Raw genomic sequence first — 24,414 nt, forward strand, 5'->3', positions numbered from 1 at the left:
ATCACTAGATATTTAAGGAACCCAACACACACACACGCACACACACACACACAGAGGAAAGAATAAGGATTGGGGGGGAAAACGATGTTAAGGCAAACAGATATTTTAGAAAACACAAAAATTTTTAAAATTCTATTTAGATAATGATATTGACTACATAAAAGAGAATACTGTTTTGATAAAAGACTTGTTAGAGACTCAAAAAGATATTAGTGAAAATGAAAGATAGGATAGCTAAAATAAAAGATTTAGTAGAATAGACAAGGAAAGTCAAAGAAATTTTCTGAAAGAAAAGAGAAGGGTAGGGAAAGGGGAAAAGGAAGGAAAAAAGATATGCATCACTGGTCATTATTTCTTCAACTGTCTCTCCTTTTGGAACTCCAATTAACTATGTATTGGTCAACCCATTTTTATCCTCTATGTATCTTAATTTATCTTTCTTATTTTCCATTTCTATATGATGTGTTTGAGTCATCTCTTCAGACACATATCTTCCAATTCTCTCTTCAGCTCTACTTTAATATATAATGTGTTTTAATGATTGCCTTATGAAAAATCTATAGACATTTACAAGTATTTCTTTCAGAATATCTCTATTACCTGTAATTCTCTGTGAATTCTACCATTTTTGTGACTACTGTTGTTCTCTTGGCTGTTTATATACTGAACTCAACTTCAGAAAGTTTACAGTGGGATTTATAGGTTCTCTGGAATAGGAAGGAACTCCTATAATGTGGTTTTACAATCACCTTTTTCAAGACCTAACATGTTTCACTTTGGGAAAAGTGCAATTTTTATGGTTATTGATGTTAATTACTCACTTTTAGGATACTGTATTGAATGAATTGTCTCAGCTATGAGTCCAGTTTCTCTCTGGATGAGTGATTCTTTCCAGCTATGCCTTGAATACAAAGTAAGCTCCCTGCTTCTTGCAGTACCTTGACTCTGCCAGGTAAAGATTTTCTGACTGCTGTTTCATGGAAAATAGGCTCCTGTCTTTATGCAGGGTACTCAGGTTTAGCTCCTATTCATAGACTGGGCAAGGGCATTATCTCTAGGCTGTATGTATACATTCAATCTAAATCAGGACTATTATCTTCCACAGCTCAAGAGCCAGAACTTATATGTGTGAATACTGGGCATTACTGAAGCACTGCTCAAGACTATACTTTGAATACCTGATTTCAATATATTATGGGAAATATATAAAATATACATATTTGGCTTTAGTATTTCTCATTGTTTGGTTTTTACTCCTCTTTTATGTTTGCAATTTAGGATTTCATGTCTTTAACTTCTAACTCAAGTGGGCATTTTTAAAAATTTGGTTATGTTTTATCTGACATTTCTATGTTTAGAATAGTAGGGCAGATTTCCCTAATCATGTCATAGTCTGTTGGATCATGTTACATGACACATTTTTAAATGGTAAAAAAAAAAAAAATACTTTCCCACATTTAAATTTTTTGTGATTTTTATCTTTGACATGCAATAATAAAGTACTAAGGTTTCCTTCATGAATATTAGTTTTTCTTGTACTGTATTTGACTTTATAAGTAGAATTCAGAATAAGTTTTACTTTGAGATTAAGGGGAAAAGATTAGGTATTACACTTACTTGGCAAAGTGATAGTTTCTAGTAGCTCACGGATTGGCTAAAAATGCCCAGTCTCCTCATTGATCAAAATGTTTTATTATCCCTATAACTAATCAACGTGAAATGTGTAGGAAATTATAATCCTGAAGTAACCTAAAGGCATATTTCCATTTCAGCCTAAAAAATATTAGCCTTGGTTCAAGCTGCATATAAATAAGTATAATAAACAAAAATAAAACAAAAATAGCTTTTGTTAGTTTTAATAGTTTTAAGTATGTAATCTTACTACTATAAAACAGTTTATTCTGAAATAAATTCTACTTCTATCATTCATATACTCAACCCAAGAAGATTTTCTTCAGGTTTTTTTAGCCACAATTTCAATTATATTTGGTGTCTAATTTATGCAAATAAAATATAAGTGCCCATTTACTGTTACAACAATTTTGAAAAAGTTTCTATAATTTTCTGTATTTATTTGCTCCTGAAAGTGATACAAGCTTATTTATTAACTTATTATTAACTGTGTTAAAATATAATAAAATGTCCACTTTTAATCATGTGTTACTAACATACTCACAGTTACATCATATTTAAAAGAGAATACATTTTATTCCTCAATATATCAATTCTAAGTTTATTATTTCCTGCCACATTTCCAATAGTAGTAAATAATTGTATGATTAGATTACAGATTGGAGCATTTACTCTTTTCAGAGTACTTTGACATATTTTTGTGATTGTCCTAAAACCTTGAAATGTGTTTACAATCTTCCCAATTTTGCCCATGAGGACATAAAGAGCTTCTAAAGGTCAAGTTTAGTTTCTTGCCCAAGGTCACAATGCTAGCAAAGTAAAAAGTCAGGTCCCTAATGTAGATCTTCTGTCTCCGAAGCCCATACTCTGTATAGTAGAATGGAATGCCTCTCCTGTTCTCCAATTAAAAATATTACTGTTTGATGAAATCACATTTTATATTCTCTTGCCTGAGATAAATTACAAGTCTTATAATTCAATTAATACAGTTATGCCACTGGTTACAAGAAATCCAAGTTATTTTGAGTGGGTGGATGAAATCTGTTGAAAGTGAGATTTTTTTTTATTGTCATAATGTTTTCTGGCTATTGTTACAGGCTGATTATCAAGATTACATCTTGTATTTGGCCAAAAAAAAAAAAAAAAAATCAGCGACACATTGAAAACTTGAAGCATGAGCCTACAGCTGTGCACCCTGCACAGCTGACTGAAGACCATAAGGTCAAGGTCAGTGGAAAACCTGCCTCATTCTCTCTAACAGATGCAAACTTTCATTTAGAGAACTTGTGCAGTGATATAGTCATAATGGGATATTTCTCTGTGGACCAGATTTTTTTTTTTTAATAAATGCAATCTACTGCTAAAAATTCTTTTTCATGTGCATATTTCCTTTCACTGGGAACTTAATGACACAATGAAATGCTCCCAGAATTGCAAAACAGAATTTTTACATTTTAGATGTTTCATTATTTCTGTGTTGCCTTAAGTGAATCATGAGACCTTATAGCTTACTTGGTCTTGTGGTACTAGATTCAAATGATTCTGAGATTTTTAAAAATCAGGTGCTAACCTTTCTGAGCTTTTGGAATCCTTCTCCATTATCATTCATCTTCTAAAACTCTAGACTAAGATAGGATGTTCAAATTGAAACTGAACCAAAACAATCATGGCACCCAGGACTACACCTTCCTTTCCAGAATTTCATTCCAGAGGTATTTCAAGGGAAAAACACTTGTATTACACAGCACCTGCTATATGCCAATTGCTGACAAAAGTGCTTTACTTATTTTTATTTAATTACTCCAACAAACCAATGAGGGAGATAGACTACAGCAAAAGATACTGAGGCTCAGAAAGCTAATAACCCATGCATAATCACAAAGGTAGTTAATGGAGGAAATGAATTCTAATGCATGACAAAAATAACCAAGTCCACATTCTGCTAAGCTTCTACTATCTGTTTTCCAAATATTAAACAGAATTCACTACTACAATGTCTTGGGCATCATCCAAAATAAACGCAATAGTGTGCTTTGATACCTTCCAGGGGTTATTCCCCTGAAATTTGCTTTCCTTTTGGAATTGACTTTGACTTCATTTTGGGAAGAGAAAGAGAGAGGCCCCTAAGTTGAAAAAATTTATTTCCCCACCCATAAAACGATCCAAGTCTACTTACTCATGCCTCCTTCCCAATTGTCTCCTTGGATATTTCCCTTTGCCTTGTCACTCAGGCCAAGACATCTGCTGTTCTCTGGACCCTTGAAGGCTTGCACTTGCTTCCACTCTATTGGTGCTTTCTCTTCATGTCTCTCCTGTCATTAAAAACTAGCAAAAGAAAAAATTAAACCAATAAAATATTAAGAGCTTGGAAAGGTCAAGTTTATAAGAGTAATAAAATTCTTTGTTCTCATATACACTTTTAATCATTGCCTTCTTTTCTTTTTTACTTAGTTTCTTCTTTATTAAGAAATATATGTATTTCAGCTTGCTTTTCATACATTCATTCCTACTTATGCTATAATCTTATTCCCTCTACTATCACCAGCTAAAACTATTCTCACTAAGGTCACCAATAGCCTCACTATTACTAACATCAAGGGAAGGATTTGTCTTCCTCTTCTCATCTACATTTGATGTTGTCATTTAACTGTTCCTTCTTTGATTTTTATGGTAGTAGTACCCTCTGAATTTCTTACCACTTCTCTTACTATTTATTCATTCAAAAATACTTAGAGCTTAGTATTATAAATTACAGTAAATGAGACAGAAAATTTCTTCCTTTATGGTGATTTCAGTCTAACGGTAAATACAGAAAAGACAATTATATGGAGCCAAAACAATTATAATTAAGTGCTAAACTGAATGAAGTACCAGATATCATGGGAGCACACAGAGGTATTCCTAGTTTGGGTTTTTCCTGGTAGCCATATGCACCCACCCTAACTTTCACGGTTTCAAAGAATAATGATTTCCAGTCTTTTTCTTCAGCTCATATCTCTGGAGTACACACCTATGTGCCCATTTGTCCACTAGACAGCTCCAGTTTTACATCCCACAGACACTTCAAATTCAACTTGTCCCAAATGGATTTCAACATAATCCCTGTCAAAACAAACTATTCCTTAGTATTCCTTGCATTGATTAGTGGCATCATTGACCTTCAAAATTTGCCAAATATAAAACCTAGTGATTATCCTTGGCTCCTTTCTCTCACTTGTATCTCACATCAGTAAATTACCAACTCATTTTGATCCAGCCACTTATATGTGCCATTTCTTTTCATTCCCATGGCTACCACTATTGTTCACGCCACCAGAATCTCTCACTTAGATAAATTCAGGAATGTCATAACTGCTGTCCCTTCCTTTAAACCAGGAGTAAACAACTACAGCTTATGGGCAAAACTGTCTATTGCGAATTTGTGTAAACAAAGTTTTATTGAAATATAGCTACCCCCATCATTTACTTACTATACATGTCAGCTTTCATACTACAGCAATAGAGTTGAGTAACCATTAGGGACCATATGTCACACAAAACCAAAAAGATTTACTTTACTATCTGGCCCTCTACAGAAAAATTTTGTTGACCCTGATATAAACTGGCCCTCTCTACTCTCTCTTCCATACTGCTGTTAAGACATTTTTCCTAAAGAGCAAATATGATCATTACACTCCTCCCATTTAAAATTAGGGAAGTTCTCTCTATATCCTTCGAAGTGTTAGACGTCTTCTTCCAGTTCAGGATAATGATTGATCTGGTTAGTTTAGGATTAACAGGAACCCTCCACTGTTGCTGGATTCTTAGAAGTGGGATTTCTGGATCAAGGGGTAAAGGTATATGTAATTTTATTAACTATTTCCAATGTTTCACCTCTTTGTTTTATATTGTTTTACATATTTTTGTATTCTTACGTAAAATGTATGTGTTGTTTTCTCACAGTCTTATCAATGGTATATGTGGTCAACATCAAGAATTTTTGCCCTATCTAGGGGTGCCTCGGTGGTTCAGTCAGTTAAGTGTCTGACTTTTGATTTCAGCTCAGGTCATGATCCCAGAGTTGTGAGATGGAGCCCCATGTCGGGCTCCACACTGGGTGTGAAATCTGCTTAAGATTCTCTTTCTCCCTCTCCCTTTGCCCCTCACCCCTCCATCTCTTAAAAAAAAAAAAAAAAAGAATTTTTGCCCTATCTTGCCAATACTCTTGCCACCAGAGTTCAAGTAAGGGTTATAAAAATAAGCCTTGGAGACTTCTAACAGGTTGAAACTGGAGTTTTAATTTTTTTTAAATGCACTATTGGGATGTTCTATAGCAAAAGACTCATATAATGCTACCTTACACAATACTTGCTCTCTAGCTGAGATCTATAACAGTTTCTTCTCCAAGAAGGACATGGCCCTGAAAGTGGTTTGTCTAGACCTGAAACAATAACACCATTAAATTCATATTTTAACTTTTCCCCTCTGTTCTTTCAGTAAGGGGGTGGTGAAAGTAATGTGGGAATACAGTTGAAGTTTTTCTAAGTTTGGTCATATCATAGTTTAAGATTTTGGGACCCTATACATCTACATATTCTAGAATAGTTGTGTATAAGCTCTCACACCAAACTCATAATGAGCACAGAATAAAATTTCGAAGTCTCACTGTGATTGACAAAGCTCATGCTTAATTTTGAGTTCAAATTTCTTATCTCATGTTTGTAATACCTTATTTCCTCTTCTTTACATAGCTAATTAATTCCTTCATATTCTTGAGAACTTATTTGCAGCACTCACCTATCCTTCATGCCAAACCTAGGGTAGAATGTATTTCCTTTGTACTTTCAGAGTACTCTGCATGTGCCTAGCATTTATTTCAAATCATTGTAAATCTCTGCATAATTCTTGGTAGTACATTCTATGTATTATATTATACACATTATAAATATCTTGACAATAAAAAGTGGGTCTAGTCACTGCAATTCCAGACCCATTATTTACAGTAGTTACTCAATAAATATTAATCAAAAGAATAAATGTCTATGAAATTACTAGTATAAAGAACTGAGTCTGTGATTATGGGCACTTTAGCATCATGGCAATGTGAAAGTACTTGTGATGACAAGAGGTCACCAGTGTCAAAGTGCAAGCATATGCTATTTATTAATTATTAATTTACTAATTCATGTGGAAAATACTTATTAAGTGCCAATGATGTTCTAGACCAAAAAGATGCTAGGGATATAAAACTAAGCAAAACAGGGCGCCTGGGTGGCTCAGTCGTTAAGCATCTGCCTTCGGCTCAGGTCATGATCCCAGGGTCCTGGGATCGAGTCCCACATCGGGCTCCCTGCTCGGCAGGAAGCCTGCTTCTCCCTCTCCCACTCCCCCTGCTTGTGTTCCTGCTCTCGTTATCTCTCTCTCTGTCAAATAAATAAATAAAATCTTTAAAAAAAAAAAAACTAAGCAAAATCATACAAGATTACTGTTCTTCATGGAGTTTATGACTGGGAGGTGGGTAATTACAAATTGGGCATATAATTAGAAATTGAGATGAGTTATATGAAGGAAAGGAACATGGTTTTATAAGACTGAATAAAAAAAAGGAGCCTGGCTTAGAGCCTAGGATCAAGGACTCTGCCTTGAAGTAGTAACTTTTAAGCTAAGCTCTAAATGATGAGTAGCAGTTAATCAGGCACAGGGGGAAGAGAATGGAGAGCTTTCTAATCTGAACAATGGAGAGTGATAACATACCATTTTGAGGAACTGAAGAGGTCAGTATGGTTGGAGCAGAGAATGAGCAGGATCATGGTGGCACTGAAGCTGGAAAACTAGTTAGGAGAAGACTGTACAAGACCTTTTATTCATTTTAAGGGTTCATTTCTCATCCCCTAGCAGTAATAGATACCCACTGAAGATTAAGAGTTCTAGTATGAGAGGGAGTTATTCTCAGACTGGCATATATTTATCCTTTGACCCAGAAATCTTATCTCTAAGAATCTTACCCCAATGTCATACTGGCAAGAATACAATGAACTGAGTACATAAAACTACTGATTTGGCATTATTTGAAATAGCTAAAAACTTGAAACAAATATGTCTATCCACAGGGAACTGGTTGGGTGAACTGTGGTATTTCTACATAAGAGACTACTATGCAGCTAGAAAAAGAAATGATGAATATATTAAACAGGGTTCTCCAGAGAAAAGAACCAATAAGATAGATAGATAGATAGATAGATAGATAGATAGATAGATATACATACACACACATATATATATATCCTTATATATCCATATATATCCCTATATATATCCATATATATATATATGAGAAGATTTATTATAGGAATTGACTCATGTGATTATGGAGGCTAAGTGACACCATGATCTGCTTCTATAAAGAACCAGGAAAGCCCGGTGGTACAATTCAGTCCAACTGTGAAGGCCTGAGAACCAAGGGAAGCAGATGTCTGAAGGCAGTCTATAGGTTCAAGTGCTAAGCTCTTCCAGAAACACCCTAAAAGACAAACCCAGAAATAATGTTTTACCAGATATCTGGGCATTCTTTAGCCTAGTCGACACACAAAATTAAAGAATCATATCATAAGCAGTATCTTTATATACTACTACTGAGTGATCACCAGTGTATTATGGTAAGAGGCAGATTATACACACACATACACACCACTTGATAAAGCAAGGAAAAAAACAGAGAATTAGAACATCACTGCTGGCAAGCCCTAATGAGCTAATGGATCCAAACAGTGAGTATACATGACTGCTAACATCAATACAAGAAGGGCCATCAAACATTATATAACTCAAGTGCAACTATCAAGTAGTTTTGTCAAATCTGTATCTGATAAAGTCATTTTGAGCTTACTACCAATTCACAGGAAATAGTGGGAACAAAGAAATACCATAGGGAGGCAATAAAATCCAGACTAAGGGACAATCTAATCTAATTTATTCAACAAATAATTGCAGGGCGGGGGAGGGGGGAGAAAGAGAAAGGGGGGTGGCGAGAGTGGGGGAGGAAGGGAGAAAGATGGGGAAAGGAGAAAGAGAGAGATGCTGAGGGGGAACCTATAGATTAAAAGACTTAAAGACATATATAAACCAATAGTACAACAGTAAAATATGGAACTTATTTGGATCATGTCTCAAACCAATCAAGTTTTGAAAATAAAGTACGAGACAACCAGGAGAATTTGAACACTGACAAGATCCCTGATAACATTAAGAGAATAGTGTTCATTTATTTAGGCTAATATTAATATTATTGTGGGGTTTTTTTTTTAGTCTTTATATTTAGAGAAGCAATTTGAAATATTTATAGATGAAATGATTTGTTGTTTGAGATCTGTTTCACAATAATATGGAAGAAAGATTGGCCTTGAGTTGGTAGTAATGAAAGCTATGTAACCGAGAATTCATAATATAATTGTTTTATTGTGGATATGGTTGAAATTTTCATAATAAACAATTACAAAATAAACAGAAGGATAAAGTAATTTGATGTGCATATTTATAAGCCTATTCTTTCCTCCAGTGTAATGAATGGATTGGAAAGAGCCTGGGTGAATGGGAGGAGTGCCAGAGAAGATGTGGGGGACTTAGTTGATAGGCTATTAATTAATCAGTACACATCATCTCTTAGCACATGCATTTCACTTTTCCTCCAGATCAGGATAATGTAGTCATCAGGCAGAAGGATTCTGGAGTTAAATAAGGCTTGGGTTCATATTCTAAGTCTGAAACTTAATAGCTGTGTGGCAGCTGCCTCATGGCAGAAACTGGAGGGTAATGTAGTTATGTGGTTATGTGGTTAAACCAATAAATAACTTTAACCCTAAGAGCCTAGACACAGTATATAACAGGAAACAAGAGTTTCCTTTTTAAAAAGAACCAGGTCCATTTCATTAAGATGAATAATCTTTAAATGCTGTATCCTGAACTTAAATATATATATTTAAATATATATGTGTGTGTGTGTGTGTATTACTCAAACTTTTATTCTGAAAGATACAGACTTGACATTTTAAGCTGTCAAGTAGTTTAGAGAATTTTAGATATTATTAAAGACCCTCCACTTCACTTCTCATTATTTCAAAGCCAAGTCAGTACCCTAGGTGATGGCAGTGGCCAAAAATATGACTTATTCCTTAGTTCTGATTATTACAGCAGCTCATTTTGCAATTCCATCTTCTGCCACTGATCCCAGATTTCTTCATTTTTTTTTTTAAAAAGTAAGTATCTGGAAAGTACAAGAGAGCAAGATTTTTTTCTTTATAAATTTGGCAAATAGAGTATCAGGAAAGCCAAAGAAAAAAGTCTGTCAGAAATATTTTCTTCTCAATTTCATTGATGACATTTCTGTCAGGTTTTTGGAAAGGTCATAACATGCAGATGTTAAATGCTTGGTCAGAATTGAAAACTCATGTCCATTTCTTGTGGTCAGAAGTGAATCAAGCAGTCTGTCTGCAGCTCTTGCCCTGATTTTTATGAAACTAACCATATTGAATTTTACATTAAGGTGGCTGAGCTATAAATAAGGTCAACATCACCAGTGCTTTGCAGCAAAATAACTCCCAACATTGCTTTGTGTGGCTCTATAAGAATCAGTTTTTAATGTCTGGTTCAGTTAGAGACTGATGTGGAAAAATAATCCATGGCTCTATAATGGGAAATAAAAATTACTGCTAATTGTGTCAGACAGATTGCTGAAATCAGACAAGGACACTGTCTTAATATATTTCAAAAAGTGGCAAGTACACTGATTGCACACACAAAAATTCCTGAAAAAAGATCTAAAAAAGGAATAAATCACAGAATTCAAGGCCACGCTTTAAGCACCGCCATTCTTAACATCTACCTAGTTACTTCAACCAATGTAGACAGCAAAATTAGTGCATGCCTCACTAGAGTGTTCTCTAGTCTGATGTAAAAGGCTCTAATGTTCTGCATGTGTTCATACTTCTTTATTACTTGTATCCACTTTGAACATCCTTGGATGGAGAAGTTGATACTACTTCTTTCCTGAACTTATTCACAATAAATTAATCCATCAAGGTTAATTTTTCTATGATGATTCAGTTAGTGCTCCCAACTTTTTCTTGTGTAACTATTTGTATACAGTTAACCCCCATCAGGTCTAATCAGAAACTGGCCATCTCAATATGTGCACTAGACATCATGCTAATTCATCCTACGTCTCAGGGCAGCCTTGCTCCAACATCTCATCCTCACTCTTCAAGCATCTCTATTCCTTCATCCCTGAGCAACCATTCTTTGGCTCTATCTGCCTCATCAGGGACCAAGGACTCTGTTAAAGGAAGTTTTGCAGGAATATCAGTAGTTTCTAGAAACTTATGGAGGTAGTAGGTACCTACCTTGGATGCTTCAGTAAGACATTAAAAAAAAATTTTTTTTTCAAATATGCTTTCATAAGGTAGGCTTATGGATAACTAATGTAGAAAAAGTTTAATTCTAGAGTCGAAATGATAAGCATTGATGTAATTACAGTTTTTTCAGTAAAAATTTACAATCTATTAGTATAACCAATAAAGAATTAGAATAAGCACTTGGTTCTTATGAATCTGTAATGAACATTTAAAAGCAATCAATAAAAATATCTCATGGCTTGCATGTAGGAGGTGGAGAAATATACATAAAATGTATACATTTCCATTAAATTCTTATAAATGGATCATTTATCGTATCTTGAAATACAGGTGAGTGGGAGACAAAAGTACAAAAATATTTCAGTTGATGAATATTTCAAGCTAATTCATTTTCTCCAGGAAATTGTCACCTGAAAAAAATTCTTATATTGGGTAATTATATAAATTCATTCAACCCATTTAACAAATATTATGGGCCAATTATCTTGTGTATAAGTTAGGATTAAGTTTGGTTGTGACAGAACTCCACCCTGCCGCCAACATACAAAAGAGCAGTACTACGTTTTTACATCTCTTTATAGAAAAATCTATGTAGGAATTCAGGAGTTGTATGGCACTTTTCTGGTATTGTTCCTCCAGGCACTGCCTCTATTCTCTATCTCACCTCATCTTGCACCAAAACAGATATATTTCTTATATAAATAGGTAGCTCCTTATCATCCATTATGCTGCTTCCTCCTGTTAAGGGCACATCCCTGTAGTTATCATTGTGTTTTTATCCCTTTGACACAAAATGGTTCCTAGGCCACATCCAGTTGCAAGGAAGAGTGGGAAACACAGTCATTTTTTTTTTTTCTCATCAGCCATGTGCAGAGATACTCTGCCTCCCAGGTAATCTGCCTCACCAGGCTAGTTGTGCAAAACACAACAATCAAGACAATCTTAATAGTCTCTTCTCTCATGGAACTTGGAAGACATATTTATATTATTGAGCTCATATGATGTAGAAGCTTCCAGTGACTGCTATAACAAGTTATTACAAATTGGTGGCTTAAAACAAAAATTTATTTTTTTCACAGTCTGGAGGCCAGAAGTCTAAAATCATTGTCAGCAGGGCCACACTCCATTTGGAGGCCCTAAGGGAAAATCTACTCTTCGCCTTTTTCAGCTTCTGCTGTCAGTTGGCATTCCTTGGCTTGTGACCATGTCCCTTTGCTCTGCCTCAACCTTCACCTCATTTTCCCATGTCTGTGGCTTTTCCTTTTCTGTCTGTCATAAATCTTCCCTGCTTTTCTCTTATGAGGACACTTGTCCTTAAATTTAGGGCCCACCAGGATAATCTCAGCTCAAGCTCCTTAATTACACTGCAATGACCCTTTTTCCTGGCACATTCAGAAGTTCCAGGGATTAAGATGTGGTCATATCTTTTGGGGGAACTACTACGTATGAAAACTTGCTACATGTGAAAAAAACAATCACATTAAAAGTTTACTTACACTTCAAGCAAAAGCTGTCCATTAAAATTCTTTTTTCACCAGGATATGTACACTTTTCCTGTGTCTCATGATTTGCAGAAAGTAGGTAATTATATTGCTGTTTCCCTCAAGATATATTATATATGTTAATAAATGAAAAATCATGGAAAAGTACATTTTAAATTTTAAAATATTTTACCATTTAATTATATATCTTCCTTTCAATTTTCTTCAATAACTTCAAACTAAAGGGAGTTACAAAGGAAAGACCATGGTTCTACAGTTGGGTGTAGAATGTAATGTGTTTATTTCCTTTGTCTCCCTCAAGTGTATTCTCTGATTCATTAGGCATTAATTTGGGAAAGCTTCTGGCTTCCTAAACCTAGATATCTTAGTTTCCTAGCACAGAACAGGAACTAATACACAGAGTGCATTCAACTGATGATGATGATTATTTTTAGCTGAGAAAGAAAAACCATGAATCCACTCAATAGAGCAGAATAAATTAAAGTTATTTGGTGTTGAGACTAGGCAAAGATGGAAGAGGGAGAAAAGAGTTTTATGAAGCAAAAATTCCTAATGTGTTTGGTGAGGGTAAGATGAAATTAAGAAAATAATAAGAATCCAAACCAAAATTCCCATTTTATAAGCAAACTGAAGACAAATGATTCATAAAACAGAATACTGACATTGTATGTTTTACTTCAAATTGCCCTTCATGTGGTAGGTACTATTACATAATAGTATAGTAGTAATCATGTTATATGAGGGTAAAAGGGAAAAAAAGAACAACTGTATTTCTAAATAATAATTCTATAATTTTGTATAAATTACTTTGTTAGATTTATTTTTTTAATATTTTATTTATTTATTTGACAGAGAGAATACAAGCAGGGGGAGTGGCAGGCAGAGGGAGAAGCAGGCTTCCCACTGAGCAGGGAGCCTGACATGGGGCTCAATCCCAGGACCCTGAGATCATTAACTGAGCCAAAGACAGACGCTTAACCGACTGAGCCACCCAGGCACCCCATTTTGTTAGATTTATTTAAGATTATAAATTTTTTATGATGTTTTATAAAGTATAAGAAACACAGACCATTATAATGTAAAAAATGAGAGCTATACCTAATTCAACTAATTATTAACGTTTTTTAACTAAGGTTGAGAATGAATATTCTTTAAATCTATGTACCATAAATTTAACCTGCCATGACAGCAGATTCTGAGGTTAAATTATTCTTTATGGGAGTGGTCAGACTATAAGTTGGTAAACTCATCCCTGGAAAGAACAGAGATGGCTGAAAACATATTGGGGTAAATGTAAGGAAGATTTGTAACAAATATAAGAGTCTATAATTCTCAGTAAATAGATGTAAATGTATAAAGTAAACAGAATTTGCCTTGGACTAAAAATAATGTACATTTGAAATGAATATATATATTTTTTCTTTTTAGAGAGATAGCATGCAAGCGGGGAGGAGCAGAGGGAGAGGGAGAATTTTTTTTTTTTTTAAGATTTATTTATTTGAGAAAGAGAGCACACAGTGGGGAGGGGTAGAGGGAAAGGGAGAGACAAACCCAAGCAGATTCCACACTGAACAGGGAGCCTGACGTGGGGCTCAATCTCACAACCCTGAGATCATAACCTGAGCTGAAATCAAGAGTCGGATGCTCAATGGATGGAGCCATCTAGGCACTCCTCAAAATGAGTATTTTAAACCAAACGATAATGAAGAAAATCTTTGTGGAACACTCATATCTCTGTTATCTGCAGGTGTAGCATGTTGTAGGTTATTCCATCCAATACAACCCAAGACTTCTACCCTATGTCTCCACTGTTGTACTCAGGGAATATTTATATATTTATATATTTGAATATTTATATTTATATACATTTAATTACCTAATTTAAAGTTAACTTGAAAGGTACATATTCTGTATGAAATCACAGTAGACTTATGAATGTCAACTATTTAGAAATATCCATTGTCTAAGAACATCAGCCACTTCATGACTTTCATTGGGTAATTAAGGTTTGACTGCAGTTTTATAACTCATTATCTGTAAAAGGTTTTGCTTTTGACAGCTTCTTTAATGGTCATGTGGAATGCAGCTGTTGAATACATAACTGAAACATAGATATGGGATATAAATAACACTCAGAATAACTTTCCAAAGTGCAAATCACTGATATCCTACAGCTACCATGGAATAAAAATCCTAGCAAGAAAGTTGCACGGGAAGTTTCAGAAAGAAAATTCAAAAAGCAGATTTGCTCTTTTTCTGTTTCTCTGTTAGTGATTTTCCAGATGCAGTGTAGAGGTTCTGGTTTGAAATAGCCTTAGGCAGGACTTCAGAGAGGTTTTATTTCATAAAAAGCACACTATTTCTATTAAAATCCACACTGAAAGATAAAAAATATGTCATTCATCCAGGGGAGCAATACTCATAAATCCTGGTAACATAAACAAGTCTAAAATAAAATCAAATTGGAATACAGAACCATTTGGGGGCTGCTCTTATATATTTTTTGAGGACTCAAAGATTTCCCCCAAAATAGGACTGCATTTTCAGTCTGCACAATATCTCACAGAAGTAACACCTGTTGTTGTTAATCTTTACTTTCTCAAAGTGATGTGTGAGCATAAAGTCAACTGTGTGACCCATTAGGGCACCCCCAGAAGTTTTGTGAAAACATAAATAGACCAAATAAATGAGTGTCCATGTGAAAGAGTAATGAACACTTCTTCATCAAACTTCTTCATCTCCATAGTTTTTCAGACTCTGAGAGAACACAAGCAGGGAGAGTGGGAGAGGGAGAAGCAGGCTTCCCGCAGATCAGGGAGCCTGACATGGGGCTCAATCCCAGGACCCTGGGATCATGACCTGAGCCGAAGGCAGATGCCCAACGACTGAGCCACCCAGGCACCCCTCTACTAACTGATTTTGATCAAGTTACTTACTATACTTCTCCAAACCTCTGTTTCCCTAAAGAAAGATAATAATGAAGATTAACTGAGATATTGCATTGTCTCATTCTTAGTAAAGGTTCAATAAATACCCGACACTGAGCTCAATCATGCTCTTAGATGTGCTATAGGAACACAGAAGTAAATAAGTTAATTCATGTTTGGTTAACTCCAGGAAGTGGAAGTCAAAGGAAATGTGATATTTGCACTAGGTTTGAAAGTAATAGAGAGAGGAGGCAAGGGAAGCACATTCTAGGGAGAAGAAAAAATATGCACAGTCACTGAGTTGAGAAGAAGTATGGCAAATTAAAGGAATACAAACAGTTTCCTGACTGGAGGAGTACGTGAGGGTGTGTGTGTGCATGTGTGTGTGTGTGCACATGCATGTACACATGCATACACATGCACAAGCGTGCATGTATGCTGATATAAGAAAAGAGAGATTGGAAATTGAATAGAACTAATGCTTAAATATAGATGTGAAATGTTATGAGATGGATGGTGTGCATAGGATTTGGAGCTTAATCCTTCAGTGAAACACCCAAGGTTTCTAAGTAGTAAGATAATAGTATAAACAGACTTACTGATGTAGAAAGATCATGTTCAAGGCAGTATGGCGAATCAATGGATGAAATGAGACTGGTAACAGTGAGGCACCAGTTAGGGTCATCCCAGACAAAAGTTGATAAAAACAAAAAACTAAGGAGACACTGAAAATGGAAGGAAGAGATACAGATTTGAGAGAAAGATCTAGGCAGAAAGGTGTATGTATTTGTGAGGGTTCTACAGAGAAAAAGAACCAATAACGTGTGTGTGTGTATATATATATATATACAAATATATAACTATAGAAAGTTATTTTAAGGAATTGGCTCATGTGATTATGGAGACTGGAAAGTCTAAAATTTGCAGGGTGGACCAGAAGGCTGGAGAAGCAATAAAAAGCCTATTCTGCAGTTCAAGTCCAAAGGCTACCTGCTGACAAAACTGTCCCTTGCTTGTGGAGGTCAGATATTTTGTTCTATTCAAGCCTTCAACCAATTGGATGAGGGTCATCCATATTATAGAAGGTAATCTGTTTTAGTCAAAGTCCACCAATTTAAATGTTAATCTCTTCCAAAAACACTGTCACAGAAACATCCAGAATAACGTTTGACCACATACCTGGGCACCATGACTCACATAAAATTAACTACCATCGGTATTTAATGACGGCTGATTGGAAAGAATAAGAATGCGGAAAGCAAGAAGCTGAGGATAAATATGGTTTTCCCCTTGGTGCAGAAGGTGGCATTATCAGAAGTCAGAGAAAAAGAAGAGATAGACTGTGAATGGAAGAGACAGGACTGAATAATTGTTTGATTAAGTATACAGAATTTGAAATAACCATGGGTAATTAATGTGAAGATGTTTCTTAGAAGATCTGAAGTATGAGTCTGAAGCTCAGGTAAGAAGCCAGGGATCAGAATAAAGACCCAGAAATTACTGGCCTATCTGACTGGGAGTATAGATAATTCATGAAGGTAGGGATTTTCAAATCTAAAATTCATTAAGAGTCATCTGTGAAGTAATTTAAAAAAAAAAAAAAAAAACAGATGTCGGTCCCCACCCCAAAAAACACTGACTTGGAATTTTCAGAGCAGTAGGCCAGGCATCTGTATTAAGAAAGTCATATAAATGATCCTGATAATGCAGCCAATTTGAAAACCACTACCTTAAAGTTTGAGAACCACTGGATTAAAGTATGGAGTTTGAAGCTAAATAAAAGACCAACAAAGAAAAATAAAATGTAAAGAATAGCACATTTTAAGGACAACTTGTTAAGGGAACCCACAAAAAAAAAAACAACAGTAAGTCAGAAAGGAGTAAAGCTGTAAAAAGCCGAAGAAAAATCATTTTAAGGAGAGCTGGGTCAACAGTGTCAAATGGAACAGTGTTGTCAATAAAGATAAGGAACGTAAAAATAAAAGACATTCTACTTAGTTTTCCTCAATTAAAACCCATGTGACCTATTGACAGCAAAAGCAGTGTTCAAGTCTTAGAAGTAAGCTCCATTTTTAGTGCCCAGTCCCACTTACAGGGTCCCAGAGCCAAAAGCAGCTGTTTCACTAGATGGCAGCTGGCCAGGACATTTTTTCTTCCACTGAGTTAGGAAGCAAGACAGGCACAAAACAAGATACAAATTCAAAGAAAAAGACTAAATAAACGATATCATAGACATCAGCTGGACCTTTATGTTTTGAAACCAGCAAGATGACATGCAAAAGTCACTATATATATCTTCCAGCTGGAAAATGTTTCTAACTAAAGAGAGGAGGCCAGAGAATTTTCAAATAGAATTGTTGAGACTATGAATTGTAAAAGGAATATAACAAAGCCTACCTCAATGTCACTACAACAAATGTCAAGTTTTATCTCAAAAAAGCCCTGTGTTCATCTTAACTCATACTGAAGTTTGCATCAGAGCCAAGTTCTAAAAGAAGATGCTATAGAACCACAGTTATGTCCATGTGACCAAACTTCTCAAAACAGCTAACTTAGAAAACAGACCATTGTCCGCCCTAGAGGGGAACAATCATTCATAACATTTTGTCATCATCCTGGCAGGCCAGTAGTGTATGAAGTGCTGCAGCTGGGAAATCAGTGAGAATTCCCTGGAACAGAACACAAATTTGGGCTCTAATATATCAGGTTCTAACTCATTGAGTTCACCAGTACATTCAAAAATTACTGACAGCTAGCTCGTCAAGCTATAGTATATGTATATATAATGTTAATAAAAAATTTAGAAAAATTTTAATTTGCTAATTTCAGTGCATATATGTACACAGGTGTATATAGCTGAGAAATTCTTGCTTGAAAAATGAGGATAACCAATCCTATTTCTATCTTTTGTGATAATTAATTATACTAGAAACATTTGTTGGTTTAGAAGATCAACTGAAACAAAATGTAATAATATATTAAGAAGAAAATTTAGCTGTTTTTCACTCCTAAGATTCTCATAACTGTCAATATTTTCCATTGTATTAGTCAAATTAAATAGTCCTGGAAGGGACGCCTAGGTGGCTCAGGAGGTTAAGCATCTGCCTTCGGCTCAGGTCATGATCCCGGGACCCTGGGATAGGGTCCCACATCGGGCTCCTTGCTCAGCGGGGAGCCTGCTTCTCCCTCCCCCTCTGTCTGCTGCTCCCCCTGCCTGTGCTCTGACAAATAAATAAATCAAATCTTAAAAATAAATAAATAAATAAATAGTCCTGGAAAGCATTATTAGCCTACCATTTCAGAAAGTACTTCCCTTAGTCCAAAGTCTGTTTCTTTCCAATTCAGTTCTTCTACTATATGCTAGAGCTCTTAATGCTAAAGCTAATGCTCTTCGTACACCAGGAGTTTAATCACACAAGCAACATGGATTCTATCTGAAGATCGGAATCTTGCCTCACACCCTGAGTCTCATCCTCCCAGTCCACAACTGTGCCATTCACATTCTATATTCTCATGAAATTACTAAGAATAAGAGCCATACTAATGGGTACAACTCCAACACAAACATCTTCTTGTATTACTCTCTGCTGACTCTTGTAATTACAACCCACCAGGTTGGTACTGCAGATAAAACTGAAAGTGAAAGGGGCTTGAGTGTCCAATTCAAAATTTTTAATTCACAGATACAGAATTGGAGGGTTGGAGGAAAGTAGTAACTTACCTAACATCTTACAACCAGCAAAAGATAGAGTCAGGACTCAGATATGCTCCTTTTTTCTATTATGTCAGGATACTACAATAATTTTCCAAGCAATTTATAACTTGAGAGCTCCTCCATGTCTGACAAGTCCACGCTGCCCCAACTAGTCTATATATACATTTTTTTTCCCTTCTGTGCCTTTCCTTAGAATCTGCCTTTTCATTTCGTCCCTCTGGCAGCTCCCTTCCCCATCTTTTCATTGTGATTTATTTGTTCCTTGGTATGTCTGAACAGATTTACATTTCTATCCTGAACTTCAACCCTGAGTTGTCAAGAAAAAGTGTTTTGGCTGGTTCTTGTCCCAAGGGCAGATCAGATCTATAGGGGTCTGAAGTAATCTGCACTTAAAGTTATACTCTGGAGTAACCCTAGTCTCTAGGAAAAAAAACATTTTCTATCTTAGTCTTTGGGATATGAAAATCTTAGTGGTGTGATGGAAAGATCTGAGAAAACTGAGAATTTATAATACATTTTGTATATTTCACCTTACTCCAAACTAGAGAGACATGTTATATTTAGAGTGTTACCATGTAAAATAGTTGTTCATTTCTTTGTATTAAAGTATATGTTATGTGCTAGCAGTTATTTGTATTGCTCTGATAGGTGTTCTTCTGATCCTGGAATTTTAAGAAAGGGAATATGAGATAAGTAGTTGCTCATTTCATAAATTCCAGAAAAAATTTATGTACAGTACAGGGTTCTGCAGAGATGCAAGTGACAATAGAAACAAACACGTGTTATAATTCTCCCAGATATAGGGGCGCCTGGTTGGCTCAGTCATTAAGCGTCTGCCTCTAGCTCAGGTCATGATCCCAGGGTCCTGGGATTGAGCCCCGCATCGGGCTCCTGCTCAGCGGGAAGCCTGCTTCTCCCTCTCCCACTCCCTCTGCTCGTGTTCCCTCTCTCACTATGTCTCTCTGTCAAATAAATAAATAAAATCTTAAAAAAAAAAAAATCCTCCCAGATATAAAAAATAAGCAAAAAATAACATACCTTTATGTGATTCAATTATAAAGGCCTTTGTGTTAATTTTATATCAACTAGCCAGAAATATCCAAAGTGTTTTTGCTAAAATCCTAATTTTAATTATAGAATAATTAAGACAGTGTATACTAAGGTTTATGTCTTAACACTACTTTATTCCTATATCTATTCAGAAAAGAATAAGTGACAGATGACTGAATGTTTGAGAACCCCTGCATTACCTGCAGTTGACCTAAGACAAGAAATCAGTGAAGGTGGTCTACAAGTTCAAGACTGCTGAGATTAAAATAAATAAAAAAATTTTTAAAGAGGATAGGTCTTTACATTCAATAAAATCCCACTTACAACATTTTTATTCACTCAAGATTCATTGTGGGATTGTTTCATGTGTAAATCCTTCACATTTTCTCTCACTAGATACCTGATGAAAGGAGAAAAACAGTACCAGCAAAAAGAGGCCATTATACAACCTGGAAAGCTGCTTTTCACTGGCTTTGATTGATGGTGACAGTTCAAATCTACCTCAATCTCTCCCATCACATTCTTAATGCTAAAGAACTGCTCATATGCTCCTTCAACCTAGCTACATTGAATTTATCGGTACGCACACAGGACAGGCAAGAAAAAGAAAAGACTGGCAGTCTTGCATAAATGTAAAGGGTATAACTGCATACACTGTGGTTAGCTTTAGCAAGCACAGAAAAATATTTCTATTTTTCTGACAAGCAGAAGCCCACACTGAGCAAGACAGATGTACAGATAAAGAAGATTAACCACAATAGGACTGTGCCAGGAAATGCACTAGGGTAGTCATCCAGTGGTCTTCCTTGGTCAAATATAAAAGTAAGCCCAATACATGATCAGTGGTGGTCTTGATCCCTGACTTTCTCTGGTGAGATGTTCCCCGAAACCTTAGTCTACTCTTGGCGTTCAAAAATCTGCTTTTGAAACTAAATTACCACTTAAGTGAAAACATCAAAGAAGCATTAGTATGACAGAGGGAGAAGACCCATTATGTCATCCAGCTCACTTCCTTGCCAGTAATGAATTCTGCCCTCAATTCTCTTTTCTAAGAGTTAGTCTAGCCCTATTTTATAGCCTCAGAGATGGGCATCCATCCTCTCCCTGAGAGAATATTTATTCCACATTTTAATAGATTTCACAATTAGGAAACTTTTCCTGAAAGTCTGTCCAATTTTTCTTTGCTTAATTTCTTTCCTTGGCATTTGGTAATGGCTCAGAGTTCTGAAAATCATTCAAAGGCAGTTGATCTGGAAAAGTGTAGCTGCAAATATTCATGATGCCTGTCAAACAGTGAGAGCTTTAGAAACTGGTGGAAGTACGCCTATCATGGGCATCAGAATCACTTTGATTTCCTCTATGAATTCCATTTCTGTGTTTGCTTTATGACATATGATTTATATTACCATGAATTTGAATCAGCAGAAATCATCTGAAACCTTCAATGGCATATTTTTTTGGCTTAACAGAAATCAACACAGGTCACATAATATCACTAGGGAAAAGATCAGTTACTTATAGCAAACTTCACCAAGGCTGTGGTCCTAATTTTTTCCAATATGGTAGGCGAAGCCTGGTAAGAGCATCAAAGGCATGAGTCTCTCAAAGGAATAATTTCCTCCTTAAAAGAGCTTTAAATGCCCAATTCAAGGAAATCAAATTTGGTCATCCAATGAGAAAAAATACACATATTTTGAAGAAGCAATTAACTTACCTCCATATTCTTAAATTTATCTCCTCAAGACTTTCATTTCTCCTGCCTTGTAACAAACTAAAGACAATAATAACAATAAAAACTCAAAACAAACAAACAAAAAGGCCTAATTTAAGCAAGCATTTCTGATAATTTCTAAAAATATACAATTCTGGAATAAATTGCAAATCAAATTTTATATTTTGCAATCCTTTATGTTTATTTTTTGACAAATTAATACACATCCAGTAATAGGAAACATATCCAATATATTAAGCTTTGTTGTATTTTTATGCTTATTTTCCAAATTAGGATTTCCTCTAAACAGTGTGATTGGATATAAAATATGTTTTTACCAAAACTCAAGTTTTTAATTTAAATATTCTTTTGAAAGCAATTTATGTACATAAAACAAGTTTATTTCTTAAAGATTTTATTTTTTTATTTGTCAGAGAGAGAGAGAGCACAAGCAGGGGGAGCGGCAGGCAGAGGGAGAAGCAGGCTCCCAACGGAGCAAGGAGCCCAAGGCGGGGCTCGATCCCAGGACCCTGGGATCATGACCCGAGCCGAAGGCAGACGCTTAACCAACTGAGCCACCCAGGTGCCCCACATAAAACAGGTTTTAATAACTTTGAGTAATTCTCATTGTAAAACATCTAAATGGGAGTTTCATTAACAGCAATATTAGGACCTGCAGTTTTGTCTTCCAGATATATGATGAAGTCTGTCCATAATGACTTCAGATATTAAGAATTTTTCTTTATCCTTTGCTGGCCTTTATTATCACCTTTCTGCTGTTTGTCAATAAGCTTTTCCAATCTCATAGCCTCCCTGCAAACAAGGGATTCATACTGGTGCAATATTCCACACTCTTAAGAATGCTTAATATGGTAAGTATCAGGTTATACTGTTGTTGCTGCTAAAAATGGCAGGTCACTGTGCAAATTAGAAAGGGGTTCTTTCCTGTGGCACAAACACTGCAAAAAGTTGCCCCCTCTAAGCACATTAATTAGAAATAGTGTATTTTCCTTTCTTCTGATGTAAGGCAGTTTCCCAGACTGGATATAGGCAGGGCACAGAGCATGACAAGTAGAGTGCTCCCTGAGTTTTAGCACATCATACTTGCCTGGCTAAGTGCCCCTATGCAGGGCACAGGAGAAACCACCATATTCAGTGACTCTGGATTCTGCATGTCATTGTCTGCGTTACCAATCAATGTGATAATAGACAATAAGGAAATGCCCACCAAAGACCTCCAGTTCCCCTATTACTTGGACCCTGTTTTCTAAAATAAGATCTAGTTCCACTGTGACTTAAAAAATGTGATATTTAAACTAAAATAATCAGAAACAACCTCTTTTCAGAGAGGCTTTCAGAGCATGAAATACTAGGAAAAAAATTGGAGAGGTAGGCAGATCTAGAATCCATGTTTTAATATTTACTGGTCAAATTATTTAAACTTTCTTAATCTTTCCTGATCCATATAATGGAGGTAATAATGGCTGACGGGAAGACTAAATGAAATAACCATGAAATGCTTATTGAATAGTCTATAGAACATAGTTATATACAGTATCTGGCTTTAATTCTACATGGAAAGAAGACAGGGAAATATAATAATCTGGCACAGTAAACTGGCTGTTCCTTTCATTAAAGCTTGATTCTGTATATGAGTTAGTGTGTGGTTACTATGGAAATCACTGAATGGTAAAGGTGATTACTTTAACAAATTCCTTTGTAGCATATTCACTGCAAAATACTTCTGTTTCTGAGTAGCCTGAGGTATGTGGTTTCTTTGGAACATTCTCTAAGAAGTTTGTCCTAAGCATTTGAATTCTTTCTCCCTTCTCCCCAGTCCCCATATGGGATATGGTATTTATGAGTAAAAAAAATAAATATATTAGATATCCTCAGAAATTTACTGAAAAGACTGAACAAACTCTTGTCTTTTTATATGCATGTTTAATTCTGGACAAACTGCCTAATACCTTGATCCTGTTTCTTACATATTCTGCAGCAGTTTAATATTCTATGACCTCCCAGCCAGTTCTTTACAGAGAACCTTAAGTGGAGGGGGTTGAAATGGGTAAGCATCATAGATAAATATTTTCTGGAGGAAACTGGTCTGGCTGAATATACAATATTAGATAGGCATTTCTGTCTTCTTTTTATGATTTAGTTTTGTTGCTACCTTTCAAATTAGACACTTGTTCTTTAAAATGGAGATTATGAAAAATGGAAGAAGGGTCAGAAAGATGAAACATTGCTGGTTTTGAAGATGGAGAAAGAATGAATCAAAGAATGTGCCAGGCCTCTACTGAAAAAGGCAGAAAACAGATTCTCACCAAGAGCCTCCAGGAGAAATATAATCCTGCCCACACCTTGAGTTTAGCCCAGTTAAATCTGTGTTGGATTTCTGGCCTCTGGAACTGTAAGATAACAAATTTGTGTTGTTTTAAGCCAAATAAATAAATAAATAAATAAATAAATAAATAAATAAATAAATAAA

The 24,414-nt window shown here is 35.5% G+C and overlaps 2 long non-coding RNA genes across 4 annotated transcripts in view; one reads left to right on the forward strand and one right to left on the reverse strand.

Moving 5' to 3' along the window:
* LOC118022345 overlaps window positions 1-24,414 on the reverse strand; it is a 276,406-nt gene that overhangs the window by 180,496 nt on the left and 71,496 nt on the right. The gene's annotated exons all lie outside the window — the stretch shown is intronic.
* LOC118022344 overlaps window positions 1-24,414 on the forward strand; it is a 101,963-nt gene that overhangs the window by 18,070 nt on the left and 59,479 nt on the right. The window contains exons 5-6 of one of the 3 annotated variants that reach the window (XR_004682478.1): window positions 2,730-2,859; window positions 20,365-20,516. This is a non-coding gene — a long non-coding RNA (uncharacterized LOC118022344). Of the gene's footprint in view, window positions 1-827; window positions 1,194-2,729; window positions 2,860-20,364; window positions 20,517-24,414 lie in introns of those variants that run through there. The other 2 variants (XR_004682479.1, XR_004682480.1) reach the window with 2 other exon arrangements.

Source organism: Mirounga leonina, unplaced genomic scaffold (assembly GCF_011800145.1).
Source record: "Mirounga leonina isolate KUSES-001 unplaced genomic scaffold, KU_Mleo_1.0 Mir_176, whole genome shotgun sequence".
Taxonomy (NCBI): domain Eukaryota; kingdom Metazoa; phylum Chordata; class Mammalia; order Carnivora; family Phocidae; genus Mirounga; species Mirounga leonina.